Raw genomic sequence first — 10,398 nt, forward strand, 5'->3', positions numbered from 1 at the left:
CTCTCCTCACCTTCAATCCCCTCCCCTCTCCTTTCTCCTTCCCTCCACTGTATGAGCTCTCAGAAGCAACCTGTGATTCAGAAGTTTTAATAAGGTTAGCCTATTTTAATTTGAGTGGATTTGAAACCTCTGTTGTCACAATCAAAGAGGCATTCACATTACCAAATTAACAGGGCTTATTAGGAGAGTGGCCGACTACTGAAGTCCTTTGAACACTCAGCCATATGGGTATATCAAGACCAGATCAAACAGGTCTGACAGTAATTAAGATAATAGGTACTCTCCCTGGTTTTCCCCAGTTTCATCTGATCCTATTGGGTAACACATTCTGGGCATTTTGTACAGGATGTCAAAGGACACATACTGCAAATGGATTTGCATTATTGAGGCCATCATACACTGGGCACCCTTTGGCAACATGGCAGCCACCCTCCTCCTGCCAGTCGCTATCCTCTCATGAGCCCTTAGCACATGCCACCACGAAGACTCCACAGGTCAGTGGCTTGATAGCTCTGGTTTTCTTTGTACCAGATGGTTAGGCTGCCACCATCTTCTCCTGGTGACATTTCACTTTGATATACCTTCAATTCTGAGGCATTTGTTAAATAGGTAACTACAGCATGTATAATTTCTTCATTAAATCCAAAGACAAGGTCACTGTATGTTAAATGGAAGAAACAGCTAGTTCACATGTGTTATCTGCATGAAAATATGAGTGCTAAGTTTGTGCACTGACCTTTCAATATCGTTCAGAATTAACTTCGGCAGACCCTTGTCTAATGGTAACTATATCAAAGCCTGCTTTACTAGGGAAAATATAAAAGGGTAAAGAGTGAAATTTTGTCCTCTGAAATGGGAGATTCTCTTTGATATGCATATCTCTATAGCAAGATTAGACTTTAGATCTTAGTAAATATATCAATTAAGGAAAAAAAACTAAGGTTCAATTGTGTCTATAAAAGTTACCATATGAGCCAAAAGTGCAAACTCTGACTCATAGTGTTGACTTAATAAAGAAATGCCTGATGGAGACTGAAAAATGCTCGTTGGGGGAATAAAAGTAGATCTCTAATAGTTGAAGGGAAGATAAGCATAGATTTGTAGTTAGAAAAGAAGCCTACCTGCCCAACAAGTACATGAATAGGTTGTCAGAATACTGAAAAGAGAAATGGAAAAAAAATCCTTTTTGAGCAAGAAGGCTTGCATCTACACATAGAAAGTATGATGGGAAATTGAGACAATTATCTGGATAGTTAAAGCTCAAATTTATTTCCTTTTGATGAGGCTAGATAATGAGGGTGGGAGCAAGTTGTGACTTTGAATTATATAGAGTATATCCTTAATTTCCCTAACTGTGGACCTGGAAAGAGGTCAGAATGGACCTCTGGCAGACTTCGTTTAATCTCTCATTTTCTAAACACAAATGGCATCTAAGAACAAAAAGAGCCCATAGAGAAATGATAGTGTTTCATAACCAAATGCACTGGTTCAAATGAAATCGGTATTTATCAAATTTCAATAGCCCTCATCTCAGTGTCTGTATTTGGCCCAAGAGTCATACCAGATGCTCGGGTCCTTTAATGCCAAGAAACCTTCAGGATGAACATGTATGCTAGCATTTAATTGAAAATTAGACTTTCAATTATGTCTAAAGTTATGCTGGCCCCCTAACACACAATTTCTTTTTAACATATAGTCTTTATGTATTCAGCTTTGGGAGGAATTGAGAATGACATAATAGTCAGGCTCTCATTAGAATTTAGGCAACAGATTATCTTTTGCTACAGGAGAAAGGTCATGGTACACTGCTGGAAGGGAAGGGATAGTGTTTTTGTACATTTTAGGGATGCCTGTGTTCTTACTAGGATTGTTTTAATTTTTGAAGTAATGGGAACACTGATACATACACACATACATATGTATGCATATTTGTACATATACTTTATATATATATGATGTTCATTTATCGTCTTTGTTTCCTTTTGTTTTGTTGGGTCAGGAGTAGGGGGAGTGACATAGCTTAGACATTACATGAGAGTGAAGTTATAGCACTCATAGTTATAGGCCATGGCTAAAGCACTAGGCCTGGAGCTAGGAAGATCTGAGTTCAAATCCTACCTCAGACATTTACTAGCTGTGATTTTTGATAAGTCACTGAACCTCTGTCTGCCTCAGTTTCTTGAATTGTAAGATTGGGACACATAGCACCAACCTACCTACATACCTACCTCACAAGGTTGTTGTGAAGATCCAAACACAAAAACAATATAGTATCTACTCAGAGCTTGCCTGAGGCAAACAACACACACATAAGGATAGATTATTATTAAATATAAAATATATACAAATGAATTTATGAGAGAAGGAACTAGAAACTGGGGTGAGAAGATTGTATTTGAGTTGTTCTTTGAAGGAAGCTATGGATTCTATGCAGCAGAATTGAATAGGGAGTATATTCTTGGCATGGGCAACATGTCTACAAGGATATAGAGATGGAGAATAAGACTGTTTGCAGAACGTGAGATTTGAGTTGGATACTAAAAGAAGCTATGGAAGTCATGGAAAGCAGCTAGGTGGTGCAATGGATGCAATGTTGGGCCTGGAGAGAAAGACTCGTCGTCCTGAGTTCAAATGTGACTTTGGACACTTGCTGTGTGACTCTGGGCAAGTCATTAAACCTGCGTACCTCAGTTTCCTCATCTGTAAAATGAGCTAGAAAAGGAAATGGCAAACCATTCCAGTATCTTTGCCAAGAAAATCCCAAATGGGGTCACAAAGAGTCAGACATGACTGAAAAATAACTGAATGACAGCAACAACAATGGAAGTCAGGAGGTAAAGGTGAGGAGGGATTATATTAAAGGTACCAGTGATACTTATTTAAAAGGCGAGGATTCAGGAGGTGCTGTTTCATGTTCTAAGTACAACAAGAGGACATGTGTGGCTGCATTTCAGAGTACGTAGAAGAAGGAGTAAGGTATGATAAGACTAAAAAGGCAGGAAGGGGTCAGGTTTTGAAAGCTTTTTAATGCAAAAGAGAATACTTTGTATTTTATCTTGGAAGTCACTTGAAAGCTACTCAAGTTTATTGACATGGGGGAGGAAATAATGACATGGTCAAACCTGCACTTTAGGAATATCCCTCTGGCTAGTGAATGGAGTATGGCTTGTAGTGGAGAGAGACTTGTGGCAGGGAGGCCAAAGAGAAAGCTATTGTAATATACGAGGTGAGTAGTGATAAGAGCCTAAATAGCCTTAACTGTGACTGGAGAGAAGAGAACATAGAGGGGAAATGATTTGAAGGTAAAAGTGGTAAGACTTGAAAAGTGACACCAAAATTATCAACCTAAGTGACTGGGAGGAAACTGGTATCTTGGACAGCTTGAAGAAGGAAAGGTTTGAAGCAAAGAGACCAATTAGATTCAAAGAATCATAAGCTCACAGATTTAGAAATGGAAAGGAGGCTAGTGAAATATTCTGAGTCAGGAATTCTTGACCTTTTTGTGTCATAGACCTTTTGACCATCTAGTGAAGCCTGTGGATCCCTTCCCAAAAGAATGTTTTAAAGGACGTAGAATACGCTGTGTTACAAAGGAAATATGTTTTTATAAAGCTAGTGGACATCCATCATGATGGTCCATTCTGTTACAGAGCTGTGATGACTCACAAACCAACTCAGATAATGAAATATCATATGAAATGCGGAACTATGAGGATAGGAAGGGAGAAAAGGAAATAGATGCTAAAATTAGAAGCTAAGCTACAATGGGATTAACAAAGTCAGCAAAGATAATTGGGCATGATATTGTTATTACAAATCTTTGAGCCAAGGGGGTGAGAACCTAAGAAGGCCCCAAAGATTTGGAACCTTCGTTCATGGGGTTATACATCAATAGGAGAAATATGATATAGTGTTTGTTTTTTGAATTTGGGTCCCTAAAGTTGGAGTCAGAAGACCTGTATTCAAATCCTCATTCCTCATTGAATCGAGGAAGTTACTTGCCTACCCTGGGACCCAGTACCTTATCTGTAAAATGAAGCAGTAGAACTAATTCACCTTTAAGCTTCATTCCAACTTAAAACCTTTGATGTTATGATTCTACTTTATCTTTGAAAAGAGAAGAGGCTAGGGGCAGTTAAGTGGCACAGTGGATAGAGCACTGGCCCTGGAGTCAGGGAGACCTGAGTTCAAATTCCGGCTCGGACACATGATACTCCCTAGCTATGGCAAGTCACTTAACCCTGATTACCTTGCTTGAAAAAAAAGGCGGGGGGGAAGAGTCAGGGAAGATATAATCATCTTCATCAAGGTTTTCGAGACTTGTTCTTTGGAAGACGGCTTAAATTTGTTCTGCTTGGCCTCAGAGGGAAAGACTAAGAACAATAAATGAAAAAGGCAGATTTTACCTAACCTATTGAGACTGGATCTGTGATTTCATTGTCATGGAGAACTAATGAGTGAGGAGCTCCCTCTACCAATGTGGGTCTGCCTTTTGTAGTCTCAGAGGGTTGTCTTGTTTACTGAGAGCTTAAATGACTTATTTGGAGTCACATTGCCAATATGGTCAGAGCTAAGACTTGAACCCAGGTTTTCCTGGCTTCAAGGTTAGTTCACTATACACTAAGTCACACTCCCTCTATTTAGCTCATTTTCATCTTGATAATATCTCCATCTCCTGGTTTTCCTGGCTTCTTTCAAGTCCCAGCTAAAACCTCACCTTCTGCAAGAAGCCACTCTTGGTCCAACTTAATATTAGCTCCTTCCTGCTGTAATTATCAACTGCATATGTTTTGTCTGTACATATTTGCTTTTATATTGTCTCCCCCATTGCACAGTGAGCTTGGGACCAAGGACTATTTTCGGGAGTTTTGTTGTAATATACTTCTCCCCCACCCCTTCCTTTCTTTTCATCCTTAGTGCTTATCATAGTGTCTGGGCCTTAATAAGTACTTAATAAATGCTTGTTGACTGAGTAGAGAAAAATATCCTTAAAAGGAAAAAGCAATCCAATAAGTCTTCCACAGGAAGGTTCTATTCAGTTTTGCATAAATCTTTAACAATACTCAGTGGGCCCAAGGTATTAAGGATCACAGAATCTCAGTGTTAGAAGAAATCTCAGAGGCCATCTAGCCCAACTTATACTTTACCCACAAATACTTTCTACAACATTACTGATAAACTGGTCAACAAATCTTTGCTGGAAAATCTCTAGGGAGTTACAATTGACTACCGTGCAAAGCAAAACGTCCCACTTTCGGACAGCACTAATAGTGAGAAAGTTTTGTTTATTTAAAATCTTCTTTGGAATGTCTTTCCATTATTAGAGGCAGCATGATACATTGGGGAAGTGCTGAATATCTGACAAATAATGTTTCTGGAGTACTTTATAATATACAGATTTAACTCTGTATTCATATATGTATATATAACACATCTAATACATATATTATGTATTTATGTATATGTGTTAGTGTGTAAATTGTATTTAAAGAAATAATGGTTATTTTAAATACCTTATATATGTACATCTTACATGTTTTGAATTAGATTCTAATTTGATCTATATTAACTATGTTATATGAACTCAATGATCCCTAATAAGCCAGAATGTTCAGCACAAGGGTCAGGCTGCCTGAGGTAAAAAGATGTTTTGTAGGGGATAAAGAAGGTAAGCGTAATGAGAGTTTGCATCCCAGAACATTCTGTTCTCTGTGGCCCAAAGAGATTCATTTTATGAAACCTCTACCTCACAGGGAAGTTTGTTCAAAGCACACAGTGAACAGATTCAAACAGAGGGCTCAGTTTTGAAACCTTGTCCTGGCTCTGTCTTGGGCACTGTGTTCTGGTTTATTTAATCATCCATTTATGCAAGGGCTCGCCATAGACTACTTTTTACATCTACTCTTGTTGGTTGGAATCCGCCTAAAATTGCCTGAGTTCATTATCCTGCTTTAATCAGTACAGTATAATGAATATACTTAAATCTGTCTTTGCTGATTGAAACTCTTACTTGATTCTAGGTCAGGATTCTAAATGCCAGGGTGATCCTTGAAGCTGATTGTTGCTGGAGGTAGAAAGGAGATAGGGGATTGGTCTCTTTGCATTGACCTCTATACAGCCATTGTGAGGGTTGTTTTTAATCCTGATAAAAGATTATTTTCCTGTGATTTATCCCTTTCACTTAAAATACAATATAGGTGGTGTGAGAGTCAGATAGGTGAAATGACTTAACAGCCACAAGAAGGGGTATATGCTAGGCCAAAGCTGGTATAAACAGTTTGATAGCTTGCTTCACATAATTTCAAATTATTTTCCGCAATAGTCAGAACCAATTCATAACTCCAGCAACAGGGTGTTAGTGAGACTCTGTTCCTATAACTCTTAATAATTTACAATTTTTCTCATTTCTCATTCCCTCCCCCCCATTTCACTGGCATGAGGTGAGTTGTTTTAATTTGAATTTTTCTTATTATCTATAATTTAAATTAGTTTTTCATACGGTTGTTGTTACTTTTCATGTTGTCTTTGGAAAAACGACTTGGTCATAAACTTCAAGCACTTATTTACTGCTGAATGGCTCATCTATTCATGTGAATTCTCTCTGGCTTTAGACATCAGCATTTTATCTGAGATATTTGGTACAAAGATTTTACCCCCAACTTGACAATATCTCTTCTTATTCTAGCTGCATTGATTTTTAAGCACATTTCCCTTGCCTCTGCAGCATCTCCATGAGTTAGCTATTAGAGCTAGTGTTAGTTATTTATCCAGCTCTTGTTACAGCTCTCACTAGGGCTATGGGCTTCAGGGCTTCTGACTGATGTGCACTGAGAGCATGACTAATTTTCTCTCAATTAGTTTTATTATTTTTTCCATTGGAAAAGGATTAATCTGTCTTAAGACAAATGGCAAATTCATTCTGTCTTCTGTTATGACAGACTGGACATAATTCACCAGATAAAATGTATCATTTATGACGTCTAGAATGATGTGCAGCACATCATCTAAAGACAGTTCTTTGATCCTTTCTGGTGTTTGACCTTTGGTTATTATTTATGAGACTTATTTTCTTCTCTGCAGTTTCCCCATCCCCCGCATCATCTGTCCTTTACATGAGGCTAATGAAAAAAAGGTTACACTTTTATAATTGACTGAGACCTTAGGTTAGAAACACTGTAACATAAAAGGATTTAAGTTTTATAAGAAAAGAAAGAATAGGCATATTCCATATATTGTCACCCTGACTAGTAGAGGGTAGATAGAGCATTGGGGTCAAGAAGACCTGAATTTAAATCTCAATTCTGCTATCTGTGTGTGTGTGTGTGTGTGTGTGTGTGTGTGTGTGTGTGTGTATGTGCATAGGTATGTGTATATGTGTATGTCTATATATACATACACATACACATATATACATACACACATATATATTCTACAGTGATATCTTTGCCCCTAACAGGTAGGTTGTGACAGAAATGTATTACAAGGTGAAATATACATGATCATAGGATTTAGAGATTACAGACTCCTTGGGAGCAGAGCCTGTTTTATATCCCCAGAGCTTAACACAGTCCCTGATGTATAGTAGGTGCTTAACAAATGTTTTGATTGATAGATGGAACCTTAAGAGTCCACCCCACTCCTTTTTTACACATTAAGAAACAGATACCCAGAGAGATAATGTGATTTTAGAGTTAATATAATTCCCTCAACTCTCTGAGCCTCGGTTTCTTCATCTGTAAAGTATCAACAACAACACTTGCTCTGTCTAACCCATAATGCTATTAGAAGGAAAGTTGGTGTTTTAAAACTGTAAAAACCTATAAAATGAATTATTTTGTTATTGCTTTTGTTGTTTCATGCTACATAAAGTTCAAACTCTTCTGCCTGGCTTTCAAGACCAGATAATATATTAATAATAATGACCAGATGGTAATGATGCAGGGTTGGGGAACCTGCAGCCTCGGGACCACATGTGGGGCTGCACTGGAGGACCTAGAGGGCCACATGTGTTTCCCAGGCTGCAGATTCCCCACCCCTGAAAGATATAGACATACTATATAGGCAATAATATAGGCATAATAATATTATTTCATTTGATCCACATAATGGCCTTGTGAGTAGGCACTATTATTATCTCTGTTTTATTTTTTATTTATTATTTATTACACCTATTTTAAAGATGAGAAAACTCAAGCTAAGCGAGGTTAAATGGTTTCCCAAGGTCACACATTTAGTAAATATCTAGGGCAGAATCTGAACTCAGGTCTTCTTAACTCCAGTGCCAACACTCTATTACTCTTCCTGGTGGCTTATATGCAAATCATTCTAGAAACGTTAAAGCTTTTAATGCACTTTTATTTTTAATAACAATAACATTGTTAAAACATAATAAACTTCAGCAGACTACTGTAAGGTCAGCCTGAGATTAGACCAGTCCTTACTCCCTAACCCTCTGATCCGTCAGTATTAAAATGAAGTCTTAATTCCTCTCAGGATTAACTCTGAGGAACAGAATTCAGTTCCCCTAACTATACAGCACAACCCTCAGCCCCTACCCCTATTGTCTCAATTCAGTTTTATGTACCACACAAACTGCCTCTATCATACTATTTCACCTAATGTGATACCTTTTTGTAATGAATTAAAGGCATTAGGCAGAGCTCAGATTGTATTAAAATTGTAAAGGAAAATAAAGTGAAAGATTGTCTTTCTCATATTTCTGGTGGAGAAAAAAAAGACAGATTACTCACTCAATAAACTAGTGATTATTAGATGCCTTATATGTGCCAGGCATTGTGCTAAGTGCCAGGTTCAAATTCGGATCTTATTATATAGCTAAGTGTATATCACCTCATTCTATATGAAAGTATGCTATAGGAAAAATTATGTGGTGTTGATGGTTTGAATTCATAGGAGGAGGGGGTATCACAATTATGAAAAAGAAATCTAAACTTTGCCTAAAATACCAGCTGAACCTCAGGATGCAGCAATATAACTAGAATGGCTGGATTAAAAAAAAAAGAGTCCAACAGCAGAATAAACAACCTCAGCTACTTTACGCTCCAGATTTAAGGTTTGTGTAGTTTTTATTTCCATTGTTTGTTTTGAAACGCCATGAGGTCTGAATAGAACCAATCTTGGATTCCAAAATACATATTTTTGAAACTGTTGCTATAATCGACCACATTTTGTTACCAGTGAGGAAAAATTTCCATTTTCATGTGAAACAAAAATGTATCCCAGGGGATCGTAGGATACAATTAGAGACAAATAGGATGAGTCAAAGCTAAAGTTTTGTCAAAGTTGACAATTCTTTAAGAGTATCTAGACCACTGAAGGCAAGTCTCCCACATACCTTGACAGTTGATGGCCTAAGAGAATAGTGAAGAACTCAGAAGATGGTGCCAGTGATGTAGCTGTAATTGACTTTGTCCTCCAGAGTCATCATTTTTCAGTCTTTTGGTGCTCTCTATGTCTATAATCTCAGGCAGCTCACTGCATACTCCAATGAATAAGCGTCTCCCATGGACACACACAACAAAGGTGCCACAAACAGACACACAGGTGAAGTCACCCATATAGCTAGACTCTCCAGAACTGTACTGATCTACCCCCCTCAAAAAAAATAAACAAAAAAAAGAAAAGAAAAAGAAAAACAATGATCTCACCTGGTTCTCTTATTATCCCTCCTTCTAAAATGCTCAGCTTACCCCCTGTAATAAGGACTACATAATAAGCCAGTCTGACAACTCCCCAGGGCTTCAGGCTTTTCCTGATTTTAACTACTGTTTATGAGAAGTGTTGAAATGGGAGAGAGGGTGGTGTCCTGATTAGGGACATCTGCAACAGCTCCTGCCATCCTCCCCCATAGATCAACTGACCTGCCTTCTTGACTATGGCAACCAACTCTTTGGAATGGAATTTACAGAATGTGCAGGGAGTTGAAGGTCCATGCATGAATACATCCCTGCCTATCACTCTTTGCAGTAGTCACCCCAGACCATCTCATACATAACCTTGAAGGGGAGGAGAGAATAAGATGGATGGTGCCTGAAATAGCTGTCATTCTATACTGAATAAAATCATGCCAAACTGCAAATCTTCAACATGAAGCCTGGTTCAACTAAGTATGAAACTATCCAAATTAAGTAGATTGTCTGAGGGTTTTGTGCATTTACAGCCTTCAGCATCTGAAAGCAGTTTCCCCGGAAAGTCTGACTACTTAAAATTCAAGCACTATGCAACTAAGAAACTCCAAAAAGCGGTAATGAACCATAAATTATTGCCGTTAGATATTTAATACTCAATCAGTATGTGCTCTCTCATGCATATCCCACTGGCATTGCATTCATTCTGACAGTGTGGTACTGGTTCAATTACTTTGCTCATTTACAATAA

General features: G+C 38.0%; 1 long non-coding RNA gene across 1 annotated transcript in view; it reads right to left on the reverse strand.

Annotated features, from left to right (window-relative positions):
* The window catches only part of LOC110192156 (uncharacterized), a 128,932-nt gene extending 119,054 nt beyond the window's left edge, over positions 1-9,878 (reverse strand). Inside the window, exon 1 of the long non-coding RNA XR_013484541.1 lies at positions 9,356-9,878. This is a non-coding gene — a long non-coding RNA (uncharacterized LOC110192156). The remainder of the gene's footprint in view (positions 1-9,355) is intronic.
* Between the last annotated feature and the right edge of the window lie 520 nt (positions 9,879-10,398).

This window comes from Phascolarctos cinereus, unplaced genomic scaffold (genome assembly GCF_003287225.1).
Source record: "Phascolarctos cinereus isolate Bilbo 61053 unplaced genomic scaffold, phaCin_HiC Scaffold_2;HRSCAF=192, whole genome shotgun sequence".
NCBI classification, from domain to species: domain Eukaryota; kingdom Metazoa; phylum Chordata; class Mammalia; order Diprotodontia; family Phascolarctidae; genus Phascolarctos; species Phascolarctos cinereus.